Here is a 23,597-nt window from a genome sequence, read left to right as displayed (position 1 = left end):
TCACCCTTACGATAAAAACAAAGATGAGCACAAACAGCTTATGTAGCTGAGAAACTATCGGTAAACAAATTGACAGTATATTTAGATACTTGATATTTCAAAAGCCAAAATTTTCCCTAGAAAAAAATATAAATACCTGTTTCCATTAATGGAACCAAGCACGATTATCTTAAATCCTTTCTGTCAGAATTTGAATCTTAACTGATGAAACAAACAACAATATAAATTTTATCCATGTCCTCTTGAGAAAGTATGTTAATTGCCTCATTTATCAGGATTGATATGAATAGTATTTCCATTTCATATTCCTTCCAATCTGCACCTAAGTCCCATCACATACACAAATATAGCTAAAGCTACAACGTGGGCTGGGTACCTGATGGATCTAGGATATTTCAATAAACCGGCCAATAAATGCCAAATCCAGATGAGCCACGGGCTGCATGGTGAAGGAAAAAGAGCAAGATACATGAAATTGAAAGCCAACTTCTACTTCTGACACTTTCAGTAACTAACTGTCAAGAAATCCCCAGTGGAAAATATTTTTTGTGCCTGGAGAGTTTTATGATCTCAGGAGTACAGGGGCTGTTCTGCTAAGAGGGGTCAACTGCTGCCATTGGCAAGAATGTAAAGTGCATGCACTTTGGTATGAAGAGTGTGCCTTTGGAGTAATTCTAAAGCCAAAATCTATGCACCATTTGTCCAGGGTTCTTTAAGACCTCAAAGCTCCTGGAAATGCTACACTTTAAGAAGGCCATTCTACAAGTAAACTTCAACCTCGAATGGTTAGTCAGTATGGAGGAAAATATAAAACTCTGAAATAAAATGACCTGGTTGAGTGTCCTGCATAGGAGCCGTTTCAAGTGCATGTGACCTTCAAACAGGGATCCATGCTCAGAAGGAGGCCCCAAGCCTGGGGGTTAATGCTCTGCAGAAGTTGTTAGGAAAGTCTCGATAATGTTATCTTTGAATTTGTGTTTGTAAGTGAAGTCTGATGGAACAAGGGAGCACGTATGCATAGGGGGCTTGCAGTCTTGCCTCACATGTGTCCTGCCTCCCAGCCCCACCATCCTTCCTTGCCTCTCCTGGGTGTGGTCTCTGTCACTTGCCCCCATCTAGCAACTGCTGCCATCCTTCATCCATGAAGGGGAGGTGAGGAGTGTGTCTCAGCACCTGCCCCATACATATAGAATAGGCTGAACTCCATACAAGTCTGCTATCCTCATCCCCCCAATATCCCCATGCTAGAGGGAGCACTACATCTATTTGGGGGGGGAAGCAACAACAACCACAAAACAAACAAACAAAAAACACCATGACAGTTGAAGAGACAGACTGTCGAGGAAAAGAAAAATCTTTTTTCCTGATTTTTGAACAAGGGACCTTGAATTTTCATTTTTCACTGGGTCCTCAAATTATGTAGCTGGCCCTGATCCCGGATCTACCACTTTACTAGCTGTATGATCTTTGGCAAATCACTTAATCACTCTAAGTTTGTTTCTTCCTCTGTAAACTGGAGGTTGTGTTTTCTGTTACACAGTGGTGCCAGCTGAAAAAGCCATTCTCTTGACAGGAAACACAGTAGCAGGAGGAAACATAATGAGTTGCCTTTGAGTTGATTTATTCAAGGTTCCTTCTGGTTGTAAATCACCTTAAACATGCAGATCTATAGATCGTGCAAATCTATAGATCGTTCACGGGAACTACCGATTCTAGATGTTTCACTGCCAAGTCAGAGGAGAAGATGTGTTTCTCAAAGACCAAGTCAGCACTTGAAAACACTTTCTGTGGAATTAATTTCATAAAGTTTAGCCAGGTTCTATAGTACTCTTTAGTCCCATCATTAAGCTATACAGGAGATTAAATAAGATAATGTTGCCCGGTTTAGAAAATCGTTATTTTTAACATTATAGTGCCATCATTATATATATCTCACAGGGAAATGTGTTACGTGTTTTAAAACACCCAAACATACCAAAATGAACTTTGATAATCTAGCCTGTTGGTATGCTGGTCGCAGACTGACAGGAATGCGTTTTGAGGAGGTTTCAGTAATGGCTGTTAGGGATATACAAATTAAATAGTACTTTCTTCACCCTCTAGCTCTTCTCTGCCCCATATTCTACTTAGAAATTCACAGGCTAGAGGGAGAGCTAGATCTAAGATACCATGAAGCCATGTACCATACTTTCTTTCCCTTCAGCCATTTGTCCCTATATGCATCTCCTCACCATCTCCGTAAATTCTCCAGTTAAAATTTTCCACCAGTTAAAATTTAAACGCACCAATTCTCATGTCGATTTCTAATTTAATGATGAAAAGGGGAGTAAACATGCATATGAAAATATCCTAGAACTGTTGCAGCTTTCTATCCTTCCTTGTTACCCAGAAATATAGTACTTTCAACACTTAATACTGAAGAAATATTTAGCCCAGGATACAGAAAGATTATCTTCTTATGTAGGGTCAAAAGTAAGTACATATTGGAATCATGTTTCTAAGGACTAATTTCACCGTGAAGCCAGAGCTATTAGAAGCACATCTTCCCTGCAAGTAGAATTTAAAATTTATAAGCATACCAGATATGTTAGACTTTATGGCATAGCAGCAACAAATACATAATTTAGTATTTGGGCTGATTCTCATTGCCCCGCACACATCAATTATCCTCACTCCCAGCCTGTATATTAGGTTGACAGCAGGTATTTAAATGCAGGTCTGTAGATACTTTTCCACTTTCTTATCACACGGAGGGCTACAGGTGTGCAGAGTACATTGGGAAAATTAGCAACACATCCGACTGGGTAAGAATATTCTAACTTAAATCTTTTTAAAGTTACAGAAGCTTATATGATTTTAAGAGGGAAAGAAGTTTTGCAGCTCTCTCATGTATTGCAATCACTTCAAACTAAAATAATCGGATTATGTATAGCAAAAAAAATTGAAATTTTAAAGAAACTAATAGGGAGTATGTGGTTGAAAGGAAGAAACTTGAAAATTACTTACTCATAAGGAGAGAATCTAAGGATCTTTGGGGCTTTTACTCCAAAAATATGAAGTAAGAAGATGTGCACGGTTCACCAGGCTAAAAATAGAACCCATCTTGCAAATGGGGCTCCGTGGTTAATTTCACGAGGCGCTCTTCTTCTTTTTTTTTTTTTTTAACAAAGATTTTTATTTATTTATTTGACAGAGAGACAGTGAGAGAAGGAACACAAGTGGGGGGCGGGGAGGGGGAGAAGCAGGCTCCCCGTTGCGCAGGGAGCTTGACTGTGGGGCTCAATCCCAAGACCCTGGGATCATGACCTGAGCCAAAGGCAGACGCTTAACTGACTGAGCCACCCAGGCCCCCCAGAGGTGCTGTTCTGATATGCTAAGTCCATTTATGAATGTTTTGTTTGTCACTTATTTCTATATTTAAAACTCACTGTAAATCTTACATTAAGAATGAAATAAATCAGATCATTTAATATCCTGCTCATTTTTTTGACTCTGTAAATCCCTTCTCCAAACATAGTAACATGAATCATGACACATTTTGTCACAGATCTGTTGAATGTTCCTTGATTCTACTTCCCTCTTTTCTTTCTTCAAAGATTCTTAAGGTTTTTTTCCTTACTTAGTTTCTTTTTCTCTAGTTCTTATTTCTCCTATTAAAAAAATCACTTAATGCTTTTTTAAAATTAAACCGTATTTATGTTAAACTTCCTAAAATGAATTCACAGAAATGTCCTTAATATACAATGTGCATATGAAATTACATCAAATCATATTTCGGATATGCGTATTCACATATGCACACACATATGCGTGCGCACACACACACACACACACACTTCTATTCTACTTCAACTCGTAAAACTAATGAAATTCTGTATGGTGGTAAAGCTTAAATCTTTTTCTACATTTTAACTAGACAGAAGGCAACATGTAATGATTTATATCAATACAAAATTAATGTCCTGAGACTAAGATGACCTTCTGAAATTGTTTTATAAAGTTACTTAAGTTTAGAGCATTTAAAATGTACTGTATACCTTAAATAACGTGTATTAAGTGAATCCTACTTTCAGTTTGTTTTAAGAAATGTAATCACTAGCACTAGCCCATTTTCATTGTTAAGTACAACCTATTAAATATCCATCAATTCTGTTTGCATAGCACATCATACACTGAAGGCTAAACATGTGAATTCTGTCTTCTGTAATTTTACAAATTATATACGTATACATACATATGTATCTTTCATTATTAATATATCTTAGGAGAATAAATCACACAAGTCACTGCGGTGCAGATACAAGAGTTTGTCATGACAAAAACCCAAGTTAAAAACAAAATTAATACCCTGTAGTAACCTTCACCCAAAAGCAATTTTGGTGATTATTGCCAACTTTGTTTTGTTGTTTTGTGAAATAGGTTTACCTTGGGTAGTGGTGATAGGGTGTGGCGGAGAAACAATTACCGATGGGGATTGTAAGTGTGCTTCAGGAGAGAAGAACGGGAATTGTCTGATACTCACATGGCTCCTGTCACAGGAGGGAAATACAAAAGCTAGTACTCAGCAGTCATTGAAAATAGTAAAGAATATTGTTCAGCACTTTCTCTTCCAAAGCATTGTTCTAGATGACCTGTATCTGTATCTACATCCGTATCTTTCTATCCAGTCGCTGAAACCTCATGGCTATTCTAGAAAAGCCTTCCAACTGTTGTCGTTTAATAGTTGAAGATAGCGAAGCACACAAAAGGTAAGTAAGTTGCTGGTTTCCCTCCTGGTAAATGGAATTTGGATCATGATTCTAAGTCAGAGTATAGATTGTTAACAATTACGGTTTAGAGGATTGTTAAACCTCACACACACACACACACACACACACACACACACACACACACACACAGCTTATTTATATACCTACGAATTTATCACTGTGTAACTCTCTCTCTCTTCTCTCTTCCTCTCTCTCTCTCTTGCTCACAGACCCCTCCCTTTCTCTCTCTTTAAAGTACATCAGTTTTGTTTCTCCACAGTTTCTCTACATAGTGGGAAACATGGGCACAGATAGTCTGACAATTTCATGGTTTCGTCCACCAGTAGACTGACTTCTTTTCTTAGTTTCCAGTTTTACAACCCCAGAAAAGACCAACGGTTGCTTTCTGATAATTATACACCTCAGCCCCAGTCAGCTGTGGCCAAAGAGGAGATCATGTGAGTATTTAACCACTCCTTCCTGAGTGGCTAGAATAGAAAAAGGAGCAGCCCCAACTTAAGAGGGAGGTGTGAGGACAAGAAAGGGGAGGTAATGCTGGTCAGAGAGAAACTAAGTAAATACAATAAAATAATCCACACACTACAAAACAATAAATGGAAGAAATCTAGGTGAATTTTTTTTTTTTTTTGCTTGTTTGTTTAAAAAGAACAGGACTGGATTTTTATGTTAATCAAGATGATAAATCACTACTATTATGGACCATTAACAACAATCTAGACATACTCTTTGTTAATTCTAGTCGACAAATTATCTGAATGGTCTAATTGTTAATAATGTTATTCTGCATTATATTATATACTGACATCATACAAGTAGTTCTAATACTAATGAAGATACGTGTTGCATAAAATAAATCAACAGTTGGGTCCAATAGTGATAGGATCACGATTTCACTTTATTCCCACAGAAATCTGCACCTCAGTTGAACAGTATGTGAAGTTTGCTTTCCTGTCCACCCTCTTCTAGTCACACATATGTATGTATGTATGACATATATATGTCCAATAAGTTATGGATTTCCTAGTTATGGCCTTATCATATTTTCCCCAAGTTTTCATTTTTTTCCATTTAATTGGTTAAGGATAACATAAGATGCCAAAGCAAAATTATAATTAAAATAAATTTGTGAGTGAAAGTTCTAAACATCTAGGCTCCTTCCATTACTAGCCCATGTGATCTCTTACTGGAAAAAATGTCCCTACATATCTGTTGTTCAAGTCCAAAGTATACTTCTAATGAAGAATTTTAATGAGAGAGACATTATTTACCTATTTACTTATTTTACTCATTTGTTATATAACTTATTTTTTTGATCGTTCATTTGTTTATTTAAAGCTTGCTAATACCTCTCAGATAAATTTTTTGAGAGAGACATCACAGATTTCCAGTGATGGGGAGAGGTCGGCAGGAAGATGAGCATGGGATGCTGGCTCCATTATTCAGCTTGACCCTGGGGATACCACAGAAAACACCACGAAGGGTACACAACCAAAAGAGAGTAGTATTTTAAAACATGCATTTCTTTTGTCTAAAGGACAAGATGTCAACGAGTGTAAACAAACATAAGAAAATAAGAACGTGACTGTGTGTCTTAAAAGTAACAGATAATCACACCAAAAATTTAATTTGACAATATTATTTTTAAGACAGAAGAGGAAATTTTAATTTAACCAATGGAAGGAAAGATTAAACTAGATTTTTAATAATATACTAAGAAGAAATGAAATAAGAGAGAAGAACTATCCCAATATAATTATTTGCAATACATGTAAGTGGATTAAATTCACTTATCAAAACATGGAGTCTCAGATTAGAAGAAAACTTTTAAAACAAATGCAACAATGTGTGTTATTTTGAAGCATAAAAAAGAGCAAGTAAGACTTTCACATACCATCAAATAAAATTTAAGGCAAAAGTACCTTAAAATATAAAAATATTACATACTTGTAAAAGATTATTAAGCTTAATAGAGTGTGATAATTATAATTATATGCACATAATAATAAAGCTTCAAAAATAGAGCAATGACTTAGAGAACCATAGGAAGAAATAGATAAATCAACATTGGTATTCAGATTTTTCAACATTGATATTCAGATTTTTTAAGTGCATTCTTCTCAGAAGCTAAAAGATACATAGAAAAAAATATTAAACAAAATTATACCAGACTTTTAAATCACAATTAATAAACTCACATACATAATATTTTTTATCTGTGTAAAGGTACATATATAAACTTTACAGTTGATCAACAGAGAACTCCAAGTTCAAGTGTAACGTAAGCAGAAATCAGTGATAATCTAGTCCAAAAAGGAATCTTCATGAATTCAAAATTTTAGCAGAACACAGATTTTGCATTCCAAACCTCTATAATTAAATTTGAAATAAAAAAAAGAACAATGTAACTGCATACTTTGCAAACTAATCAATAAACTTTATACTGAATAACAAATCAAAAGGAAAATTACAAAACACTCAGAAATGTATTAAAATAAAAATACACTAAATGTATAAAATACAGCTAAAGTAATCCTTAAAGGAATAATTTTAGCTTTAAACATGTTTATCAGAAAAAAAAATGGAATAGCTGAAAACAAACGAATATTCAATTCAAGAAGATGGTTATAGAGCAACAGAGAAAGCCAGAAGAGTAAAAAAGGAAGGAAATAATAAAATATGAATAGAAATTAATGACATGTATTTTTACATGAGAAAGAAAAGACAAATCCTTGGAAAAACGAATAACAGAAAATCTTCTAGGATCGAATAAAAAAGAAGAAGAGGGGAGATAAAAATAAAGCAAAATGAAAATAAGAAAATGAGACAGATAATATTAGAAGAATTAAGAAAGAGCATATCAATACTATATACCAATGAATTTTAAACCATAAATTAGAGGAATGAACAACTGGAACCACTATAAAATGCCAAATTTGAAAAAAAAAATGGGAATCTTGAACAGACTAATGTTCTTAGATAAATTCAAATATTAGAAAAGCAAAAAGAGCAGGAAAAAACCATATATTTCATAAAGTTGCATACGTATTAAGGCAAATTTGTTAAAGTGGGATAGAGAAAATAGGAGTAAAGAAGACCAGGAAGAAAGAAAAAAAATAATACAATACAATAATGCAACGCAGTGCGACACCAAGAGAAGTACAACAATAAAGATTCCTTGGAACAAACGGATGATAGCTTTGTCCTAATTACTGGGGAGGAACATAAAATGAGAAAAAAAAATTATCATGTACAGGAAAGAGTATTTTTAACTAGCTTTATGTAACCAGGGGAGGAAGTTAACACCCACAATTGTTTACCAACCCTCTGAAAAATGTTCCAAGGATGGCAAATATAGACTCATTAACTAGTTATACTGACAGCAATTTTGGATGCAGTATCAAGTATCATATATAAATACCCAAGTAAATGCCAAAAGTATAACATTATCGGTTAGTGTGGCATCGTGAATTTTATTTACATCTGCCACACTCTAAAAATGTTTTAGTTTGATCAGTTTGGGTTATGCAACCATTATACAATAACATAAATAATTTATAGGTCCTCTCTATTTTGAGAAATAGTCCCCAAAAAAGTCTGCATTTATTCACATGCTTGCAGTATAAACAGGAATGGCAACTGACTAAGAAATGGTGAGACGCCCCAAACTTTTTGCATGTAGATTTTCAAGGTTAGATCAAATGTGATTTCTGACTTCCTCCATCAGCTCTCTGGTTATACGCACGCAGGGCTGGGCATCGGTTCAATGAGTAAGGTCTGTATGCATATTTATCTGTAAGCATGAGGGAAATATTCCCAATAAAACTACTATTGTAAACAGGCAGAAATGTAAACATTATTCTATTATTTTTTACTTCTCTGTGAGCACTGGAATAAGCCTTATAGTTATTTCAATAATTGAATTTTTATTGGACTTAGTGAAAGACATTCTGTATTTATTTTGAGAGCAAGACACTAGATCAGTGGAAACAACTGCTGAATATTGTTTTCATCTTAGCAAACTGTCCACGCTCACATATTTGCCAAATCCCAGAACAATATAAGCAATTACCCGTCCTCAATGATGAGGTGGTGTGATGACTTTATAAATGACAGCACTTAGGCCATAAGTACCTTCAAAGTGATTGTTATAAGATCAATTATTATTTCTAAATCATTCCTACTTAGTTCTAAGCCTCTCCTTCAATACATTCTCAGCAATGACATTTAATGCACTTGCTAGGAGTGATTTTGGAAACTTTCTCATTTGTTTACTTTTTTGTACTTCATATTTGAAAGAGGAAAATTGCTTTGGCATATTTCCAGTATTTTTATAACTTGGTACATGAATCAAAAATAATACTAAGACCAATTCTGCTCTACGATTGGCAGAATTGTTTCTATAAAGCCAGATAGTCACAATGCTGTATTCCTAGATCAGAAACCTCTGTAAATTTCCAACGTGCTTAAAACACAACAGACACATGCAACATGCACACACACGTACGCACACATGTGTGCAGCCCTTCCAACCACATACCGCCCATTCCTGCCACGGTGCTGCCTTTTCTCATGGGCTTTCCATTTCCTGCTGCGTTCTTTTCCCTTCTTTGCCTGTTATGATTTAATGATTTTACTAATGAGCAAAGAAATGAGCAGATGACCGAAAGGATGAAATGGATGATTATGCCCTGATTTTTTTGCCTGGACTCATATAAAATATATCCTCCTACTCCCTAGACTGAAATGGTTTTTCACCTTTTATGTATCTGTGATGTGTGGGATAATGTCTCCTCTCTCCACCAAAGATGCCTTAAGCCCTGAAACGTCTAACTATATTACCTTATATGGTAAAAGGGACTTGGCAAATATAGTTTAGTTAGGAATCTTCAGATAGGGATATTATGCTGGATTGTTGGTTGAATCTAATGGAATCCCTAGGGTTCTTGTAAGTGAAAGAAGGAGGTTAGCGACTACAGATTGAAGATGCTACTTTGCAGCTTTGAAGATGATAAGGCCACCAACTGAGGAATACAGGTGACCTCTAGAAGCTGAAAATGGCACAGAAACAGATTTTTCCCCTGATGCCTCCAGAAGGAATGATGTTTGCTTACATCTTGATTTTAGGTCTTCTAACCTCTAGAACTTTAAGATAATTAATTTGTGTTGTTTCACACCACGACGTTTGTGGTCCTTTGTTACAGCAGCAATAGGAAACTAATATAGTGTCCATGAACTCTTCATACCCTTCAGAAGCATGTCTGCTTCTCCTTCTTCACCGTAAGATTTTCATGAATATTATGCTTCCTTTACTTGAAAAGGTGAGCTTGCTGTATGTCATCTTTTCCTCAAAAAGGGGTTTTATAATGTCAGCCAGATGTTTCTCTCACCTATTTATTATATGTTTTAAATTTTACTCTGTATTTGCAGATGTAGTATGTAAATATGTCTGTTTTTAATATGCTATCTAGAACAATTTTGGAAGTAGCAAGTATTTTATAATTTAAATGCATGCATTACTTGACTAGATCATAGGACAACAAACACATGGTTCAATCTCAACAAAGTCACATAAAAAGAAACATGACTCCAAGTATGTGAAGAACAGTGAAAATCATTACTGCTGATTAAACCAGCCAGCCCAGGGACATAAAAGAGGCAAGTTTACATCTAAAAAATCCCAGAAATTATTCATAAACACTGATCTGCACCCTCCCCTCAATGTCTCAACTCATGACAACTGCTATAATTTCACTCAACTTTTTCTAATCTGTCAAATTTCTTCACTCCCTGTTGTTCTCTCTTGTCCTGCTGCTCTCCCCTCTCATCAAAGTTCCAGCCCGTCCCCAGCCCCAAAGAGATACTCAGGCCATGGTGTCCTGGCTGAACATAGGCCCTATGCTTCAGCTTTTAATGACTAGCAGCGAAACCTCACTAACAACTAACGTGGGTTTGTTGCAGGACAACACATCTCCACACTCCCTCCACTCCCTTTACTGATGGTATTTAAAAAGATATTATACATTGATGGAGGATAATATTTTCAACTCGTTTTATCAATATGAAAATAAAACCTAGTTAACTAAAGGAAATAAATTGTACACACGCATTTACCTTCATCTGTTTCCAAAGTGCCACTAAAAACCAGTAGATGAATTTTTTAAGTCATAAACTCCCTAAGACAAAGAGAGGTCAAAAACATACAGCAACAACATTTTAGAATCTAGAAACAAAGGAAACCAGTTGATAGTGCTAAGAAAGTTGAATCCTTAGCCAGTTTGGAAGAAATGAGAGAAAAAAGAAAAGCAACCTGATTTACAAATCAAAACAAGCAAAAGGCTCAGGATTCCAGAAGCCAGGTGCTTTTGGAAGTAGGGATAAAAGTATATCTTTTGATTGATATTTGCTTCATAGTTAAATTCACATGCACCTGAAGTCTACATAAAAGATGGAAAATAAGGGTGGAGGGAGAAGCAGCTAGAGTCCCTCTGATCTCATTTTCCTAATGCAAAGCAGGGTAAGAGATCCCTGCGTTAGAGAGAGCGCAGCTAAGGATCGAGGATTAGAGTCTCACAGGAGTTAATGAAAACTTGGTTTATACTAAGGGCTGAGTCATCCCCACAGAAAACACCACCTCTATCCCCAATTTCCCTCAGATCCTCAGCTCAGAAACTCATGAAGGTGGTAGCCAAGCTTATATACCCTTCTCAGTAGGAGATTATAAATACGTAATTGACTACAGACTCTGACCACCGCGAAGTAATATATAAACAAGCAAACAAAAAGAACTAATGATACTGACCTAGAGTTACGTATCCAGGCAACCTTAAAAGTTAAACCTATAGCCAATTTGCCTCATCCCCATACACAAAGCTTATATTTGGTTTGTAGTTAGCAGACAATATTTAAGAGGAAAGCCTCTATGCTTAAAAATAGAGAACTAAATAGAACAAAACAGATCTTTTTTAAAAGTTATGCAGGTGGATTAAAAATATTATGAAAATTCCCCATGCAAAAGAAATCTTGATAAATTCTGCAGATACACACCTGTAAGGAGGTAGCGTTATGGACTGAATGTTTGTGTACCCTCACCAAAATTATATGTTGACACCTTAACCCAATGTAATGATATTTGGAGGTTAGCCCTATAGGAAGTGATAAGATTGTGAGGGTGAAACCTTCATATGTAAAATTAATGTCCTTAAGAGAAGAAGCCAGAGAGCTAGCCAACTCTTCCTGCCATAACAGAATACAATGAGAAGTCAGCAGTCTACACCCTGAAAGGCGTCTCTCATCAGAACCTGACCATGCCGGTACCATGATCTCCAACATTCAGACTCCAAATCCATGAGAAATAAGTTTCCGTTGTTGCTTGAGTCACCTAGTCTATGCTGATTTGTTATAGAGGCCTGAACTGACTAAGACGGAGAATAACTCCCTACTCCATAGTGTGGGCCATGCATAGTGACAACCTTCCAATGAGTACAGTATAGAAAGGGGAAAGAATAATAGTACAGTGGCAAACCCTAACAGACCCTATCTCAACAGCTGATCAAAGTTGACATAGGGTTCCTGGCAGAACCCTGGAGGTGTGAGCTGTAGGGGCAGAGCCATCCTTTCAATGGACCCTAAAGGTGGGACCTCCACCCCAATTGGTCCTGAAGGTGGGACTGGTAACCTAGAGGGCCTGAACGGCAGAGAAGCAGTTGAAAGATTATTCTCCAGCTTTCAGATCTAACGGAACTTGTGTTGCTATGTTTTAGACTTACTTGGTACCTGTCACTCCTTCCTTCTTTTTTATTTTTCCATTTTGGAATGGGAATGTCTATCCTACAGCTGTCCCACTATTGTATTTTGGAAGCACATAACTTGTATGACTTCACACGTTCACAGCTGGAGAGGAATTTCATTTCAAGATGAATCATACCTCAAGTCTCACCCATATCTGATTTAGATGATATTTAGGTGAAATTTTGGACTTCAAACTTCAGAGTTGACGCTGGAATGAGTTAAGTCTCTTGCAGTTGTTGGGATGGAATGAATGTACTTTGCATGTGAGAAGAGAATAAATTTTGAGGAGTCAGGGTGGAATATTACAGACCAAATGTTTGCATTTGCACAGAATTCTTATGTTTAAACTCTAATCCCAATATGATGGTATTTGGAAGCGGGATCTTCAGGAAGTGAATAGGCCATGAAGATGGAGCCCTCATGAATGAATAGATTAGTGTCCATATAAAAGAGATCCCAGGAAGCTCTGTAACTCTTTCCACCATGTGAGGATAAAATGAGGAGGCAGTCATGTGCAAGCCAGGCAGAGGGAACTTTACCACATTGGCACCCTGATCTCAGACTTCCAACTCCCAGAACTATGAGAAAATTTTTTTAAAACCTGCAAATCATGGGTGACTGGGTAGGTCAGTCAGTTAAGCATCTGCCTTTGGCTTAAGTCATGATTCCAGGGTCCTTAGATCAAGTCCCATGTTGGGCTCCATGCTCAGTGGGGAGTCTGGTTCTCCCTCTTCCTCTGTCTCCCTCCCCAACTTGTGCTCTCTTTCTCTCTCTCTCAAATAAATAAATAAATAATCTTTTTTTAAAAAAAACCTTCAAATCATGTCAGAGAGAAAAAAAAAAGTTTTTTAGTGCATAGTTATAAAAACCTGTAAACTGATGAGAAATAAGCAATTACCAAAATATAAAATTTGGCACAGAACAAAAACAGTTTATAGAAAAGGAAGTACAAATTTCTCTCAAACATTAAAAAAAGATCATCCTTCACCATGAGAATAAAATACATGCATTAAAAAATATACTGAAGTATTGTTTTTCACCTGTTTAACAAAATCCCAAACTGACTATGGTGTGCAGCTTTTTCCTTTCTATCAGAATTGCAAATGTGTATAACATTTGATCTTGAAGTTGCACTTTTAGAAATTTATCTTTGCTCATGCATTAAACATATATTTTCCCATATATTAAATGGCCTATAAACAGGGTGATTCATTGTAGCACTACTGTCAGAACAAGAAATGGGAATTAATCAACTATCCATCAAGAGAGAACTCATTAAGTAAATGATTGTACATAAAAAAGAATGAAGAAGTTTCTATGATCTCCACACACAAAAAGGCACCCAAATATTAGGTGAGAAAAGCAAAGAAAGATGTAATATTCTATCTTTTGTGTAAAAAGGATAAAAATACGTTTTAAGCTGAGTTGTATAAAAATCTCTGTAGAATTTATAAAAGTGCTAATTTTGATGGTTGAGAACTATATACATGACTAAGAAGTGAAAGAGTAATTCTTTTCATGGTAAGCTTTTTTATGCTGTTGATTTACTAAAATAAATGAATATATTAATTATTCAATAGAATGGAAAGAAGAAATTATCAGGAAACAAAAGCTCTTAGAAAAAATATATATACAAACATTCAAGACACACACACACATACACCTACCAAAAAATTAATAAAATTATAATTTTTTTAAATCTTAAAAAATACAGAGAAAAGATAAGGCAAGAAATAAAAAAGAAACAAGGTAAAAATGGAAAAGAAGAAAACATCAAAGAGATTTTTCACGACATTATCATAAAAATTAAGTAAATGCATTTCACTGGAAAATCCCCCTAAAGTGTCCAGTACCATGCAAATATACAAATATACCCCTCCCAAAGCATATTATAATGAACTTTCAGAACATTGTGGAAAGGATATACTTTCTGAGAGAATAAAAAACAAAATAAAAAATATATTACTGAGGGAATAAAAATAAAAATCCTTTGGTTTTATTAATAATGTCATCATGAATTAGAATGAATTAATAAATTGCTTTTTAACTTTTGAGAGACCTAGAATTCTACACTTAACCATGTTTTCAATCAATGTGAGGATGGAGTAGGGGTATATTTAGACATCACAGTTTAAAAAATTATCTCTCTTGCACATTTTCTCAGGAATCTACTGGAATAGGTGATTCAAGAAAGGGAAAACAAAAAGCCATGACTCAATAAAGTAAAAGACATGGGGTCCAGGAAACAGGTGATCTAACTGCAGAGAGAGTTGAAGAGAATTCTCTGGTTGATTGTGATGGAAAATACGAGGTTAAGTTTCATGCCGTGCTTCTGGAGTACAATAGGTCCAAACCAGCAGTTTAGAGGCATTTGAGAGAGAAGACAATAGTGGCAGAATATCTGAATCTTATGACTGTATTACATGAGAGGCAGTGTAAACAATTGGAGGACAGTTTATGGATTAATTAGTGATAAGTATATTATTTTTTTATTTTTTAAGATTTTATTTCTTTGAGACAGAGAGTGAGTGCGCACACGAGAGAGCACAAGTTGGGGGAGAAGCAGAGGGAGAGATAGAAGCATACTCCCCACTGAGCAGAGAGCCTGATGCGGAGCTTGATCCCAGGACCCTGAGATCATGATCTGAGCCGAAGGCAGATGCTTAACTGACTGAGTCACCCAAGTGTCCCAGTGATAAGTATTTTAAAAATATAAGTAGACAAAACAAGAAAAATATTAATACCAATGACAACAAAAAGTTGTTAGGAAAAATAATTATATTTTATTACATAGAGAAACTCTCACTAGCTTCAGCATGTAACAGTAACACTTAGTCTGATCAAAATTATAAATGAACAGTATTAAAAGAATGTAGATATGAGAGCTCCACTAGTGGTGAGCAGTGACGGTTAAATCAAGCTGAACCACCTTATCTTCCATGGTGGAAATTTAATAACCCTGTAACTGAAAAGTAAGTAAGTAAAGGGTTTAAGTCCCATATGAGTTGAAAATGATTATTTCTAGAGAGTATTGGTGGGAAGGGAAAAAGGGTATTGTAATTTTGGTTATTAAACTTTATGGAATTATTTGAGGAATGCCTGGGTGGCTCTGTCGTTTAAGCATCTGCCTTTGGCTCAGGTCATGATCCCAGCGTCCTAGGATAGAGTCCCACATCGGGTATCCTACTCAGCGGGGAGCCTGTTTCTCCCTCTGCCTGCTGCTCCCCCTGCTTGTGCTCTCGCTCTCTCTCTCTCTAACAAATAAATAAATAAAATCTTAAAAAATAAATAAACTTTATGGAATTATTTAATAAAGCTTTATTTGCACTTATAACTTCACATGCAAATAAAAATTAACAAAAATAAAGACAGAATAATTTAGGTATAATACAAAGTTGACTTTTTCATCATTTTTCACTTTTTCAAAGATAAGAATTAATTTTGATTTTTAAATATCAACAAATATCTCTACTATTACTGATTATTACAAAAAGCTTTGTATGGGTAGTCTAAGTGACAATGAAAATTGCCCTCAAGTGTAAATCAAGTTAAGAATGTATTGGTACACTGAAACTGGAATGTACTTTTTACTCAAATTTGTCTCAAAATAAAATAATCATAAATGACAGGAATACTCACAGGGTCTAACTCCATATAGGAATTCTAATCTACTCTTCTAATCTACCCCTATAATGTGCAAAAGAATCCCCAAGAGCTCTTTTGAAATGGAGACAAACCTAATATTCTAACCATTTCTTGCCCTAATAGCATCATTCACCCTGGGTTTACCTCCTATAACTTCTCATTTTTATTAGGAATTAGGAATTTAATTCACTAAATAGGAACTGAGTTCACTAATATTTTTCACTAGATTAGGAACTTAGTTCACTAAGATTCTGGGGCATAGATGCTTAAAATATTAATTTTTCTGTTGTATTTTGAAATAAATGGAAGTATGAACAACTGAATTATTCATCTATTGTTGCTCTGCTAGTAATTTTAAAATACATAAATAAAAGTTAAGATGTCAATGTTCTTATCTTAAAAACTGTGAGCTTCCTTTCAACTTATTTTCTATGCTGCATTTTCTCCCAGAGGGTATACTGACATAATGTTGGATAATATCTTAATTAAGAAATCTTTTCTTTAAGCTGAAAATAAAGGTGCTAATTAGTAACAAGAACACATATGAAAAAATAAATCCTACTGGGAAGGTAAATATACAGTTAAGGTAGTGATTAATCACTTATAAAACTAGTATGAAGACTAAAAGACAAATGTAGTAAAAATAACTATGATTACAATAATTGGTTAAGTGATACACAAGATAAAAAGGTATAACATATGGCATCAAAAACAAAATGTGAAGGAGAAAAATAATGTCGAGCTTTACAATGGGATTAAAGTTAAGTTATTGACTTAAAATAAACTGTTATAGATATAAATTGTTATATGTAAGCCTTATGGTAATCACAAGCAAAAACCTATAGTAAACACATAAAAATTAAAAAGAAAGGAATATAAGCATACCACTAAAGAAAGTTAGCAAACCACAAAGGAAGAGAGCAAGAGAAGAAAGGAACAGAGAGGAACTACAAAAACAGCCAGAAAACAATGAACAAAATGGCAATAAGTAGATACCTATCAATAATTTTACTTTAAATGTAAATGGACTCAATTCTCTAACAAAAAGACGTAGAGTGGCTGAACAGATAAAAAAAAACAAGACCCATCTATATGTTGCCTACAGAAGATTTGTTTTAGATGTAAGGACACACAGAGACTGAAAGTGAAGAGATGGAAAAAACATTTTCCATGCAATTGGAAGCAAAAAAAGGTGGAGTGGCTCTACATACATCTGGTAAAATAGACTTTAAAACAAAGTCTATAATGAGAGGCAAAGAAGAGCTTTATATAATGATGAAGAAGTCAATCTAACAAGAAGGTATGACATTAGTAAATATTTATGTACCCAAAATAGGAGCACCTAAATATATAAAACAGACATTAACAGACCTAAAGGAAAAAATAAACAACAATATAATAATAGTAGGAGATTTAAATATTCCACTTACATCAAGGGATAGGTCACTCACACAAAAAATCAATAAAGAAACATTGACCATAAAATGATACATTAGACTGGCTAGACTTGACAGATATTTACAGACAATTTCATCCAAAAGAAACAGAATACACATTCTTCTCAAGTGCACATTTTCCAAAGTAGATCATACGTTAGGCCATAAAACAATTCTTAATAAATGTAGGAGTATTGAAATCATATCAAGTATCTTTTCCAAGCACAATGGTGTAGAACTAGAAACTAATTACACAGAGAAAACTAGAAAGTTCACAAATATGTGGAGATTAAACAACATGCTACTGAACAACTGATGGGTCAAAGAAAAAATCAAAACAGAAATCAAGAAATGCCTTGAGACAATAAAATGGAAATATACCAAAATTTATAAGACCCAGCAAAAGCAGTTCTAAGAGGAAGTTAACAGCCATAAATGCATACCTGAAGAAATAAGAAAAGTCAAATAAACAACCTAACCTCACACCTCATGGAACCAGAAAAAGAAGAATGAACAAAGCCCAAAGTTAGTAGAAAGAAGGCAATTATAAAGAATAGAACAGAAATAAATGAAATAAAGACTAAAAAGACAACAGAAAAGATCAATGAAACTAAGAGCTGATTCTTTGAAAAATAAACAAAACCCTTAGCTAGACTTACCAGGACAAGAAGAGAGAGGACTCAAATAAATAAAATCAGAAATGAAAGAAGAGATGTTACAACTGATAGCACAGAAATACAAGGGATCATTAAGAGACTACAATAAATAATTATATGCCACAAATTAGGTGATTCAGAAAAAAAAATCATAAATTCCTACAAATGAAAAGCCTATCAAGACTGAATCATGATGAAATAGAAAATCTGAGCAGACCAACTACTAGAAAGGAGATTGAATCAGTAATCAAAAAGCTCCCAACAAACAAAAATCCAGGACCAGATAGCTTCACTGGTGAGTTCTACCAAATATTCAAAGAAGGATTAAAACCAATCCTTCTTTTTCAAAAACCAGAGGAGAAACATCTTTCAACTAATTTTATGAAGCCAGAATTGCCCTGATACCAAAACCAGACAAGGATACCACAAGAAAGGAAAAGTACAGGTCAATATCCCTGATGACTACAAATGCAAAAATTCTCAACAAGATATTAACAAACCAAATTCGACAATACATTAAAAGGATCACTCACCATGATCAAGTGAGATATATTCTGGGGATGCAAGGATGGTTCAACATCCACAAGTGAATCAGTGTGGTACACCACATTAACAAAGCAAAGAATAACAATCATACGATCATCTCAATAGATTCAGACATAGCATTTGACAAAATTCAGTATCCATTTTTTAAAGATTGTATTTATTTATTTGTTATTTAATATTTATTTATTTGAGAGCAAGAGAGACAGAATGAGTGGTGGGGAGGGGCAGAAGGAGAGAGAGAGAGAGAGAACAGACTCCCTGCGAGCAGGAAGTCTGATGCAGCGTTCCATCCCAGGACCTGGAGATCATGACCTAAGCCGAAGGCAGACAGTTAACTGACTGAACCACCCAGGCGTCCCTCAACATCCATTTATGATAAAACCTCTCAACAAAGCAGATATAGGGGGAACATACCTCAACATAATGAATAGTCCTCCTACTCCTGTTTCATCTTTTTTATATGTGTCTATCAGATGGGACAGATTTAAATTGTAAGTATACTTTTCTTTGTTTCTCTCTAGTTTATAGTTTGTTTGGAATTTGAGTATTTTGAGTATAGAGTTCTCTGTAAATTGTATAGTTCTCCATAGTTTGCTTCTCTATAGTTTTCTTTATGGTAGTTTAGTAAATAAGTCCTTCCTTAGTTCTCCCTATAGTTCTATTTATTTCTTTTCTATTACTATGGGCTTTGGAAATACTACTGATACACTCTACTCACTACCTGATGCCCCACTCCAGATTTTGGCTCTCACCAACTGCATCCTCTGTTTTTACCCTAAATACCTGAGGCAGAGACACAAAGTTTCTATTTCTCCAGAGAATGTCCAATCTAAGGGTAAAGTAGGGCAGGCCACAAAGTTCCAGGTTTAAGGATCATGGTGAGAGATGACTCAGATTTTACTCATTACTTTCAGTTTGTGAAAAGCAGTTCAAAGTGTCTACAGTTAAGAATAAAAAGAGAGTACACACCATCCCTCAATGCCTTCTCATTGTTCCTCAGGGAGGCACACCAATAATTGGATGGGCTCAGTATGTGGTGTGGAAGGAGGAATCAGCCAGGTCAGGAAAGCCCAGAAATTTTATGCTCCTTTAAACTAGAATCCTGGACCATGACAGCATTCAAGCGCTCACACTGCCATCATAGAAGGGAATTCTTGTCCTATCAGAGTCACACATTTATTTACTCTAATTCTTATCGAAGCTTGAGTTCTATTTGTCATTTCAGGGGTAACAGCTCTGGCCTTGGCCTACTGTGTGACAGAGAGCAATTTACATTTTACTGGAGGTTTTCTAGAGGGGATCATGGAGGAGTATGACAATACACATAATCTCACTCGGTGTCTCTTTTCTCAAGCCACTGAGGTCATTTATCTCATAACTTCCCCTCCCAACCTGCTGGGTAATTTTTTTAAATTGCTATGTGGACTAGTTTAGACTGTGCCCGATACCTATCATGTCACTCAGCAAAGAACCCTTTGGCGTGCACTGTCATGAGAAAGGTATCTGGGATGGTAAATAACAGATAATACTTCCTGTCATTCAGTTGTTCAAGCAAAACACTGAGAACCAGTAGCGTGGATTTAGGAAGTCTCCCCAGTCTCCTCGGGCCTTCCACAGCATACAGGTAATGCTGTAAGAACCATGTGCCTTAACAGCCTTCGAACGATCCAATTAGTGTATTGAAGCATTTCCTGGAAATGTAGAGGTTCAGCACCTTAGAATTCGTGAGAAAGTTAAGCCATAATTAGAATTTTGCTTTTACATCTGTACTTAAAAGAATCATTACTCCTTTACTAATATTATGAAGATTTTATGAGCATAATTTATCTCCATTTCCCTTCTCTTGGTCTGTTTCTGTTGATATATGACACAGTCCAAATTGTGAGAAATAAGTTATTACAGTGAGAAATTTCTAATTATTTCCTCTGATTAAAGTTCAGCTATGTCAGGGAACCTGATCCCACATGTTGCTGTTTGATGGGAGAAACTGTGCTTTATAATTAATCTCTGCCATTTAAAAAATATATGAATAGGACTTTACATTAATGTCTGTGAAATGCTGTAATATTTTTATTTCTCATTTCCTTCTGATTTATTGGGGGATCAATTACCATAGCCGACATATCTTTGAAGAAATAAAGTACTACTATGATGAATTGGAGTATCTTATGCTGTATTTAGTATAAGGGTGAACACAGTTAAGCATTGGTCACAAAAGTTTATAATCACTCATACTTCAACGTAGGGCCTTCTGCACAGAAAAATATTAATTCTCTGAGGTTCTTGTTTCCCACTATGCCCTCCCATAAACAAAGGTTTGATGAAATGTTCAATTTTAATCATACTGAGAATTTTAAAAACTAATTTTAGAGATTAATAACTCATTATAATCTGACCAAAGAGACCACCACGAAAGGAAAAAATTGATTAAAAAAGTTTCTCCTACCTCTGACTTTCATGTTGCTCAAGGATCAACTGTATTTCTAATTGAGAACAGGAAACACAGTCCTAGCTTAAAAAATTGTGATGACTATTAGTGAAATGTAGGAAAGAGACCAATTTCATTTCATTCTTTTGGGGGTTAGAGAAAGGAGTGGTTCTAAAAAAAACTTTTGCATCTCGTAATGTGGTACATTTCCCTGGGTCTAATTGTTTTTTTTATTACAAGTAATAAGGCAGTGTACTGTGTTTTTTTTTTTTTAAGTTTCTCCTAAAATATTACAAATTAGTTGAAGTAAATTTAACTTCGAAATTAGTTGAAGTAAATTTAAACTTTTGATATATTTTTTTTAAGTTTCTCCTAAAATATTACAAATTAGTTGAAGTAAATTTAACTTCGAAATTAGTTGAAGTAAATTTAAACTTTTGATTCTGCCTCTATTTAGCTTTATACTCTTGGGGCGTTGCTTAGTTCATCAGAGATTGTTTCTTTAGAGTTGTTTGGAGAGAACATCACCAACTCTAAAGTGGTGCTGAGAGGAACGAGTTAAAGTTTGTGACTAGCCTTTGTGAACTCTGAAACACTGTAGAAATGATGGAGGTTATTTTTCGGCTACAAGGAAAGATGCTAGTTTTCCCTGTATTTAATAGCCCTTTGACAAGAAGATACTTGATAGAATCATAAACTGTCTAAAGAGGAACCAAATGTTCAAAGGTCCTTGAATACTAATCTATATCATTATGAAAATGATTCATTCCATCAAAAGCAAGTATTAAGAAGTAAACCACAAGTAAACAGCTTGTGTCATAAATAATGGAATTATAATAAATATTTAATGATGATAAAGATTCCATCAATTTAGGAGCAAGTCAAGTTAATCTAATTCAAAAATATTACTTCAGCACAGTCAAATGCACTGTGCTCAGTTCTGAGGTCGACAAACTGAAAACGTCCATCTTTACTTTAGTATTCCACACTGCTTTCTTCTTGGTAGTTGTGCGAGTACCAAATTCTAGACATTAAAAAATCATAAACACAAAAGAGTAAAAGCATGTTAATCTCAAAACACTGATAATAATTATTGATTTTTTCTTCAGTTTCACTCTATAACTGCAAAGGGGACAAAAATAAGCTTCTGTTCAGCACAAAGAGTAAAGAAAAACTAGAGTAATAAATGAGAAACATTTTTAAATAAAATTATTGTAACTAAAGCTATGTTTTTGTTTGTGAAACCTTTACTTTATTAAAACTATTCTGTTTTTTTTAACTCTTGGCACCAATATGTAACCCAAATGCAGTCTATAATCTCAGACTAAAAATAATTTCTTCCGTGGAATTACAATAATTCTTTAATGTTAACATTTGGTGAAGTGAAGACAACCAAAAGGAGAGTCCAGCTCAGATAATATGTCTGTTTGAGGAGTACCAGTGGCTCAGAGTAAGCAAGTAAGGATTAATAATTTTTTTCTTCAAGGGGGGATTAAATTGCATGCTGATATTGCTATACTCAGGAGGAGGCTGACTTAGAGAAGGGGTAAAAAGGAAATTTTATTTGTTTAAGGAATAACATTTGAGCTTCTACTATTTGCCAAACTGTGATCTAGACACAAAGACACAGTGGTAAATAAGAAAAAGAATATGTACTTGACCTTCTGTTGAGGGAGAGGGACAAGTAAGCAAATTCAAAAAAAAGAAAAGAAAATACAAAATTAAAAAAAAAACCCAAAACTCCTTCTAAAGAGGAATTTCTAATGAAGACAAAGAAAGCAGAGTAAGAAACAGAGTATGTCAGTTTCCTGTGCTATTTAGGTCAGAGCATCAGGCGTGGTCTCTTAGACGAGACGACACTGGAGAGTAGCAAATGTGAAGTCTCCAGAGCAAGCTTAGCACTCAGGAAACAGCCAAACACTCAGTGGGGCTGGAAGTGAGTGTGCCAGGAGAACTCGGAGGAGATCACCTCTCTCAGATAGTCATGATTCAGATCCAAGAGGTTCTTTTATGTCATGAAGAAGACTTTTGATTATTCTAAATGCTATGAAAATCATTGAAGGGCTTTGAGTTTAATGTGGTCTGATAAATATTTTTAAACTCTATGGAGAATAGACTTGAGAGTGAAGTTGGTGAGAAGGTTGAGAGGGAGGGATGGAAGGAATGAGACCAGTTGGAAGATGTTGCAGTTGTCACTGTTGACATGATGACAACTTGAACAGAATAGCAGTGGAGGCAGTGAGATGTGATTAGATTCCGGATATATTTTGACATATCTTAGCAGGGCATGTTGATGCATTGGATTTGGGCTGTGAAAGAAAAAGGAAAA

The sequence above is a fragment of the Ursus americanus genome, chromosome 8 (assembly GCF_024610735.1).
Source record: "Ursus americanus isolate L20-20 chromosome 8, mUrsAme1.1.p, whole genome shotgun sequence".
In the NCBI taxonomy this organism is placed as follows: domain Eukaryota; kingdom Metazoa; phylum Chordata; class Mammalia; order Carnivora; family Ursidae; genus Ursus; species Ursus americanus.
Note: the sequence above shows the minus strand (reverse complement) of the source record.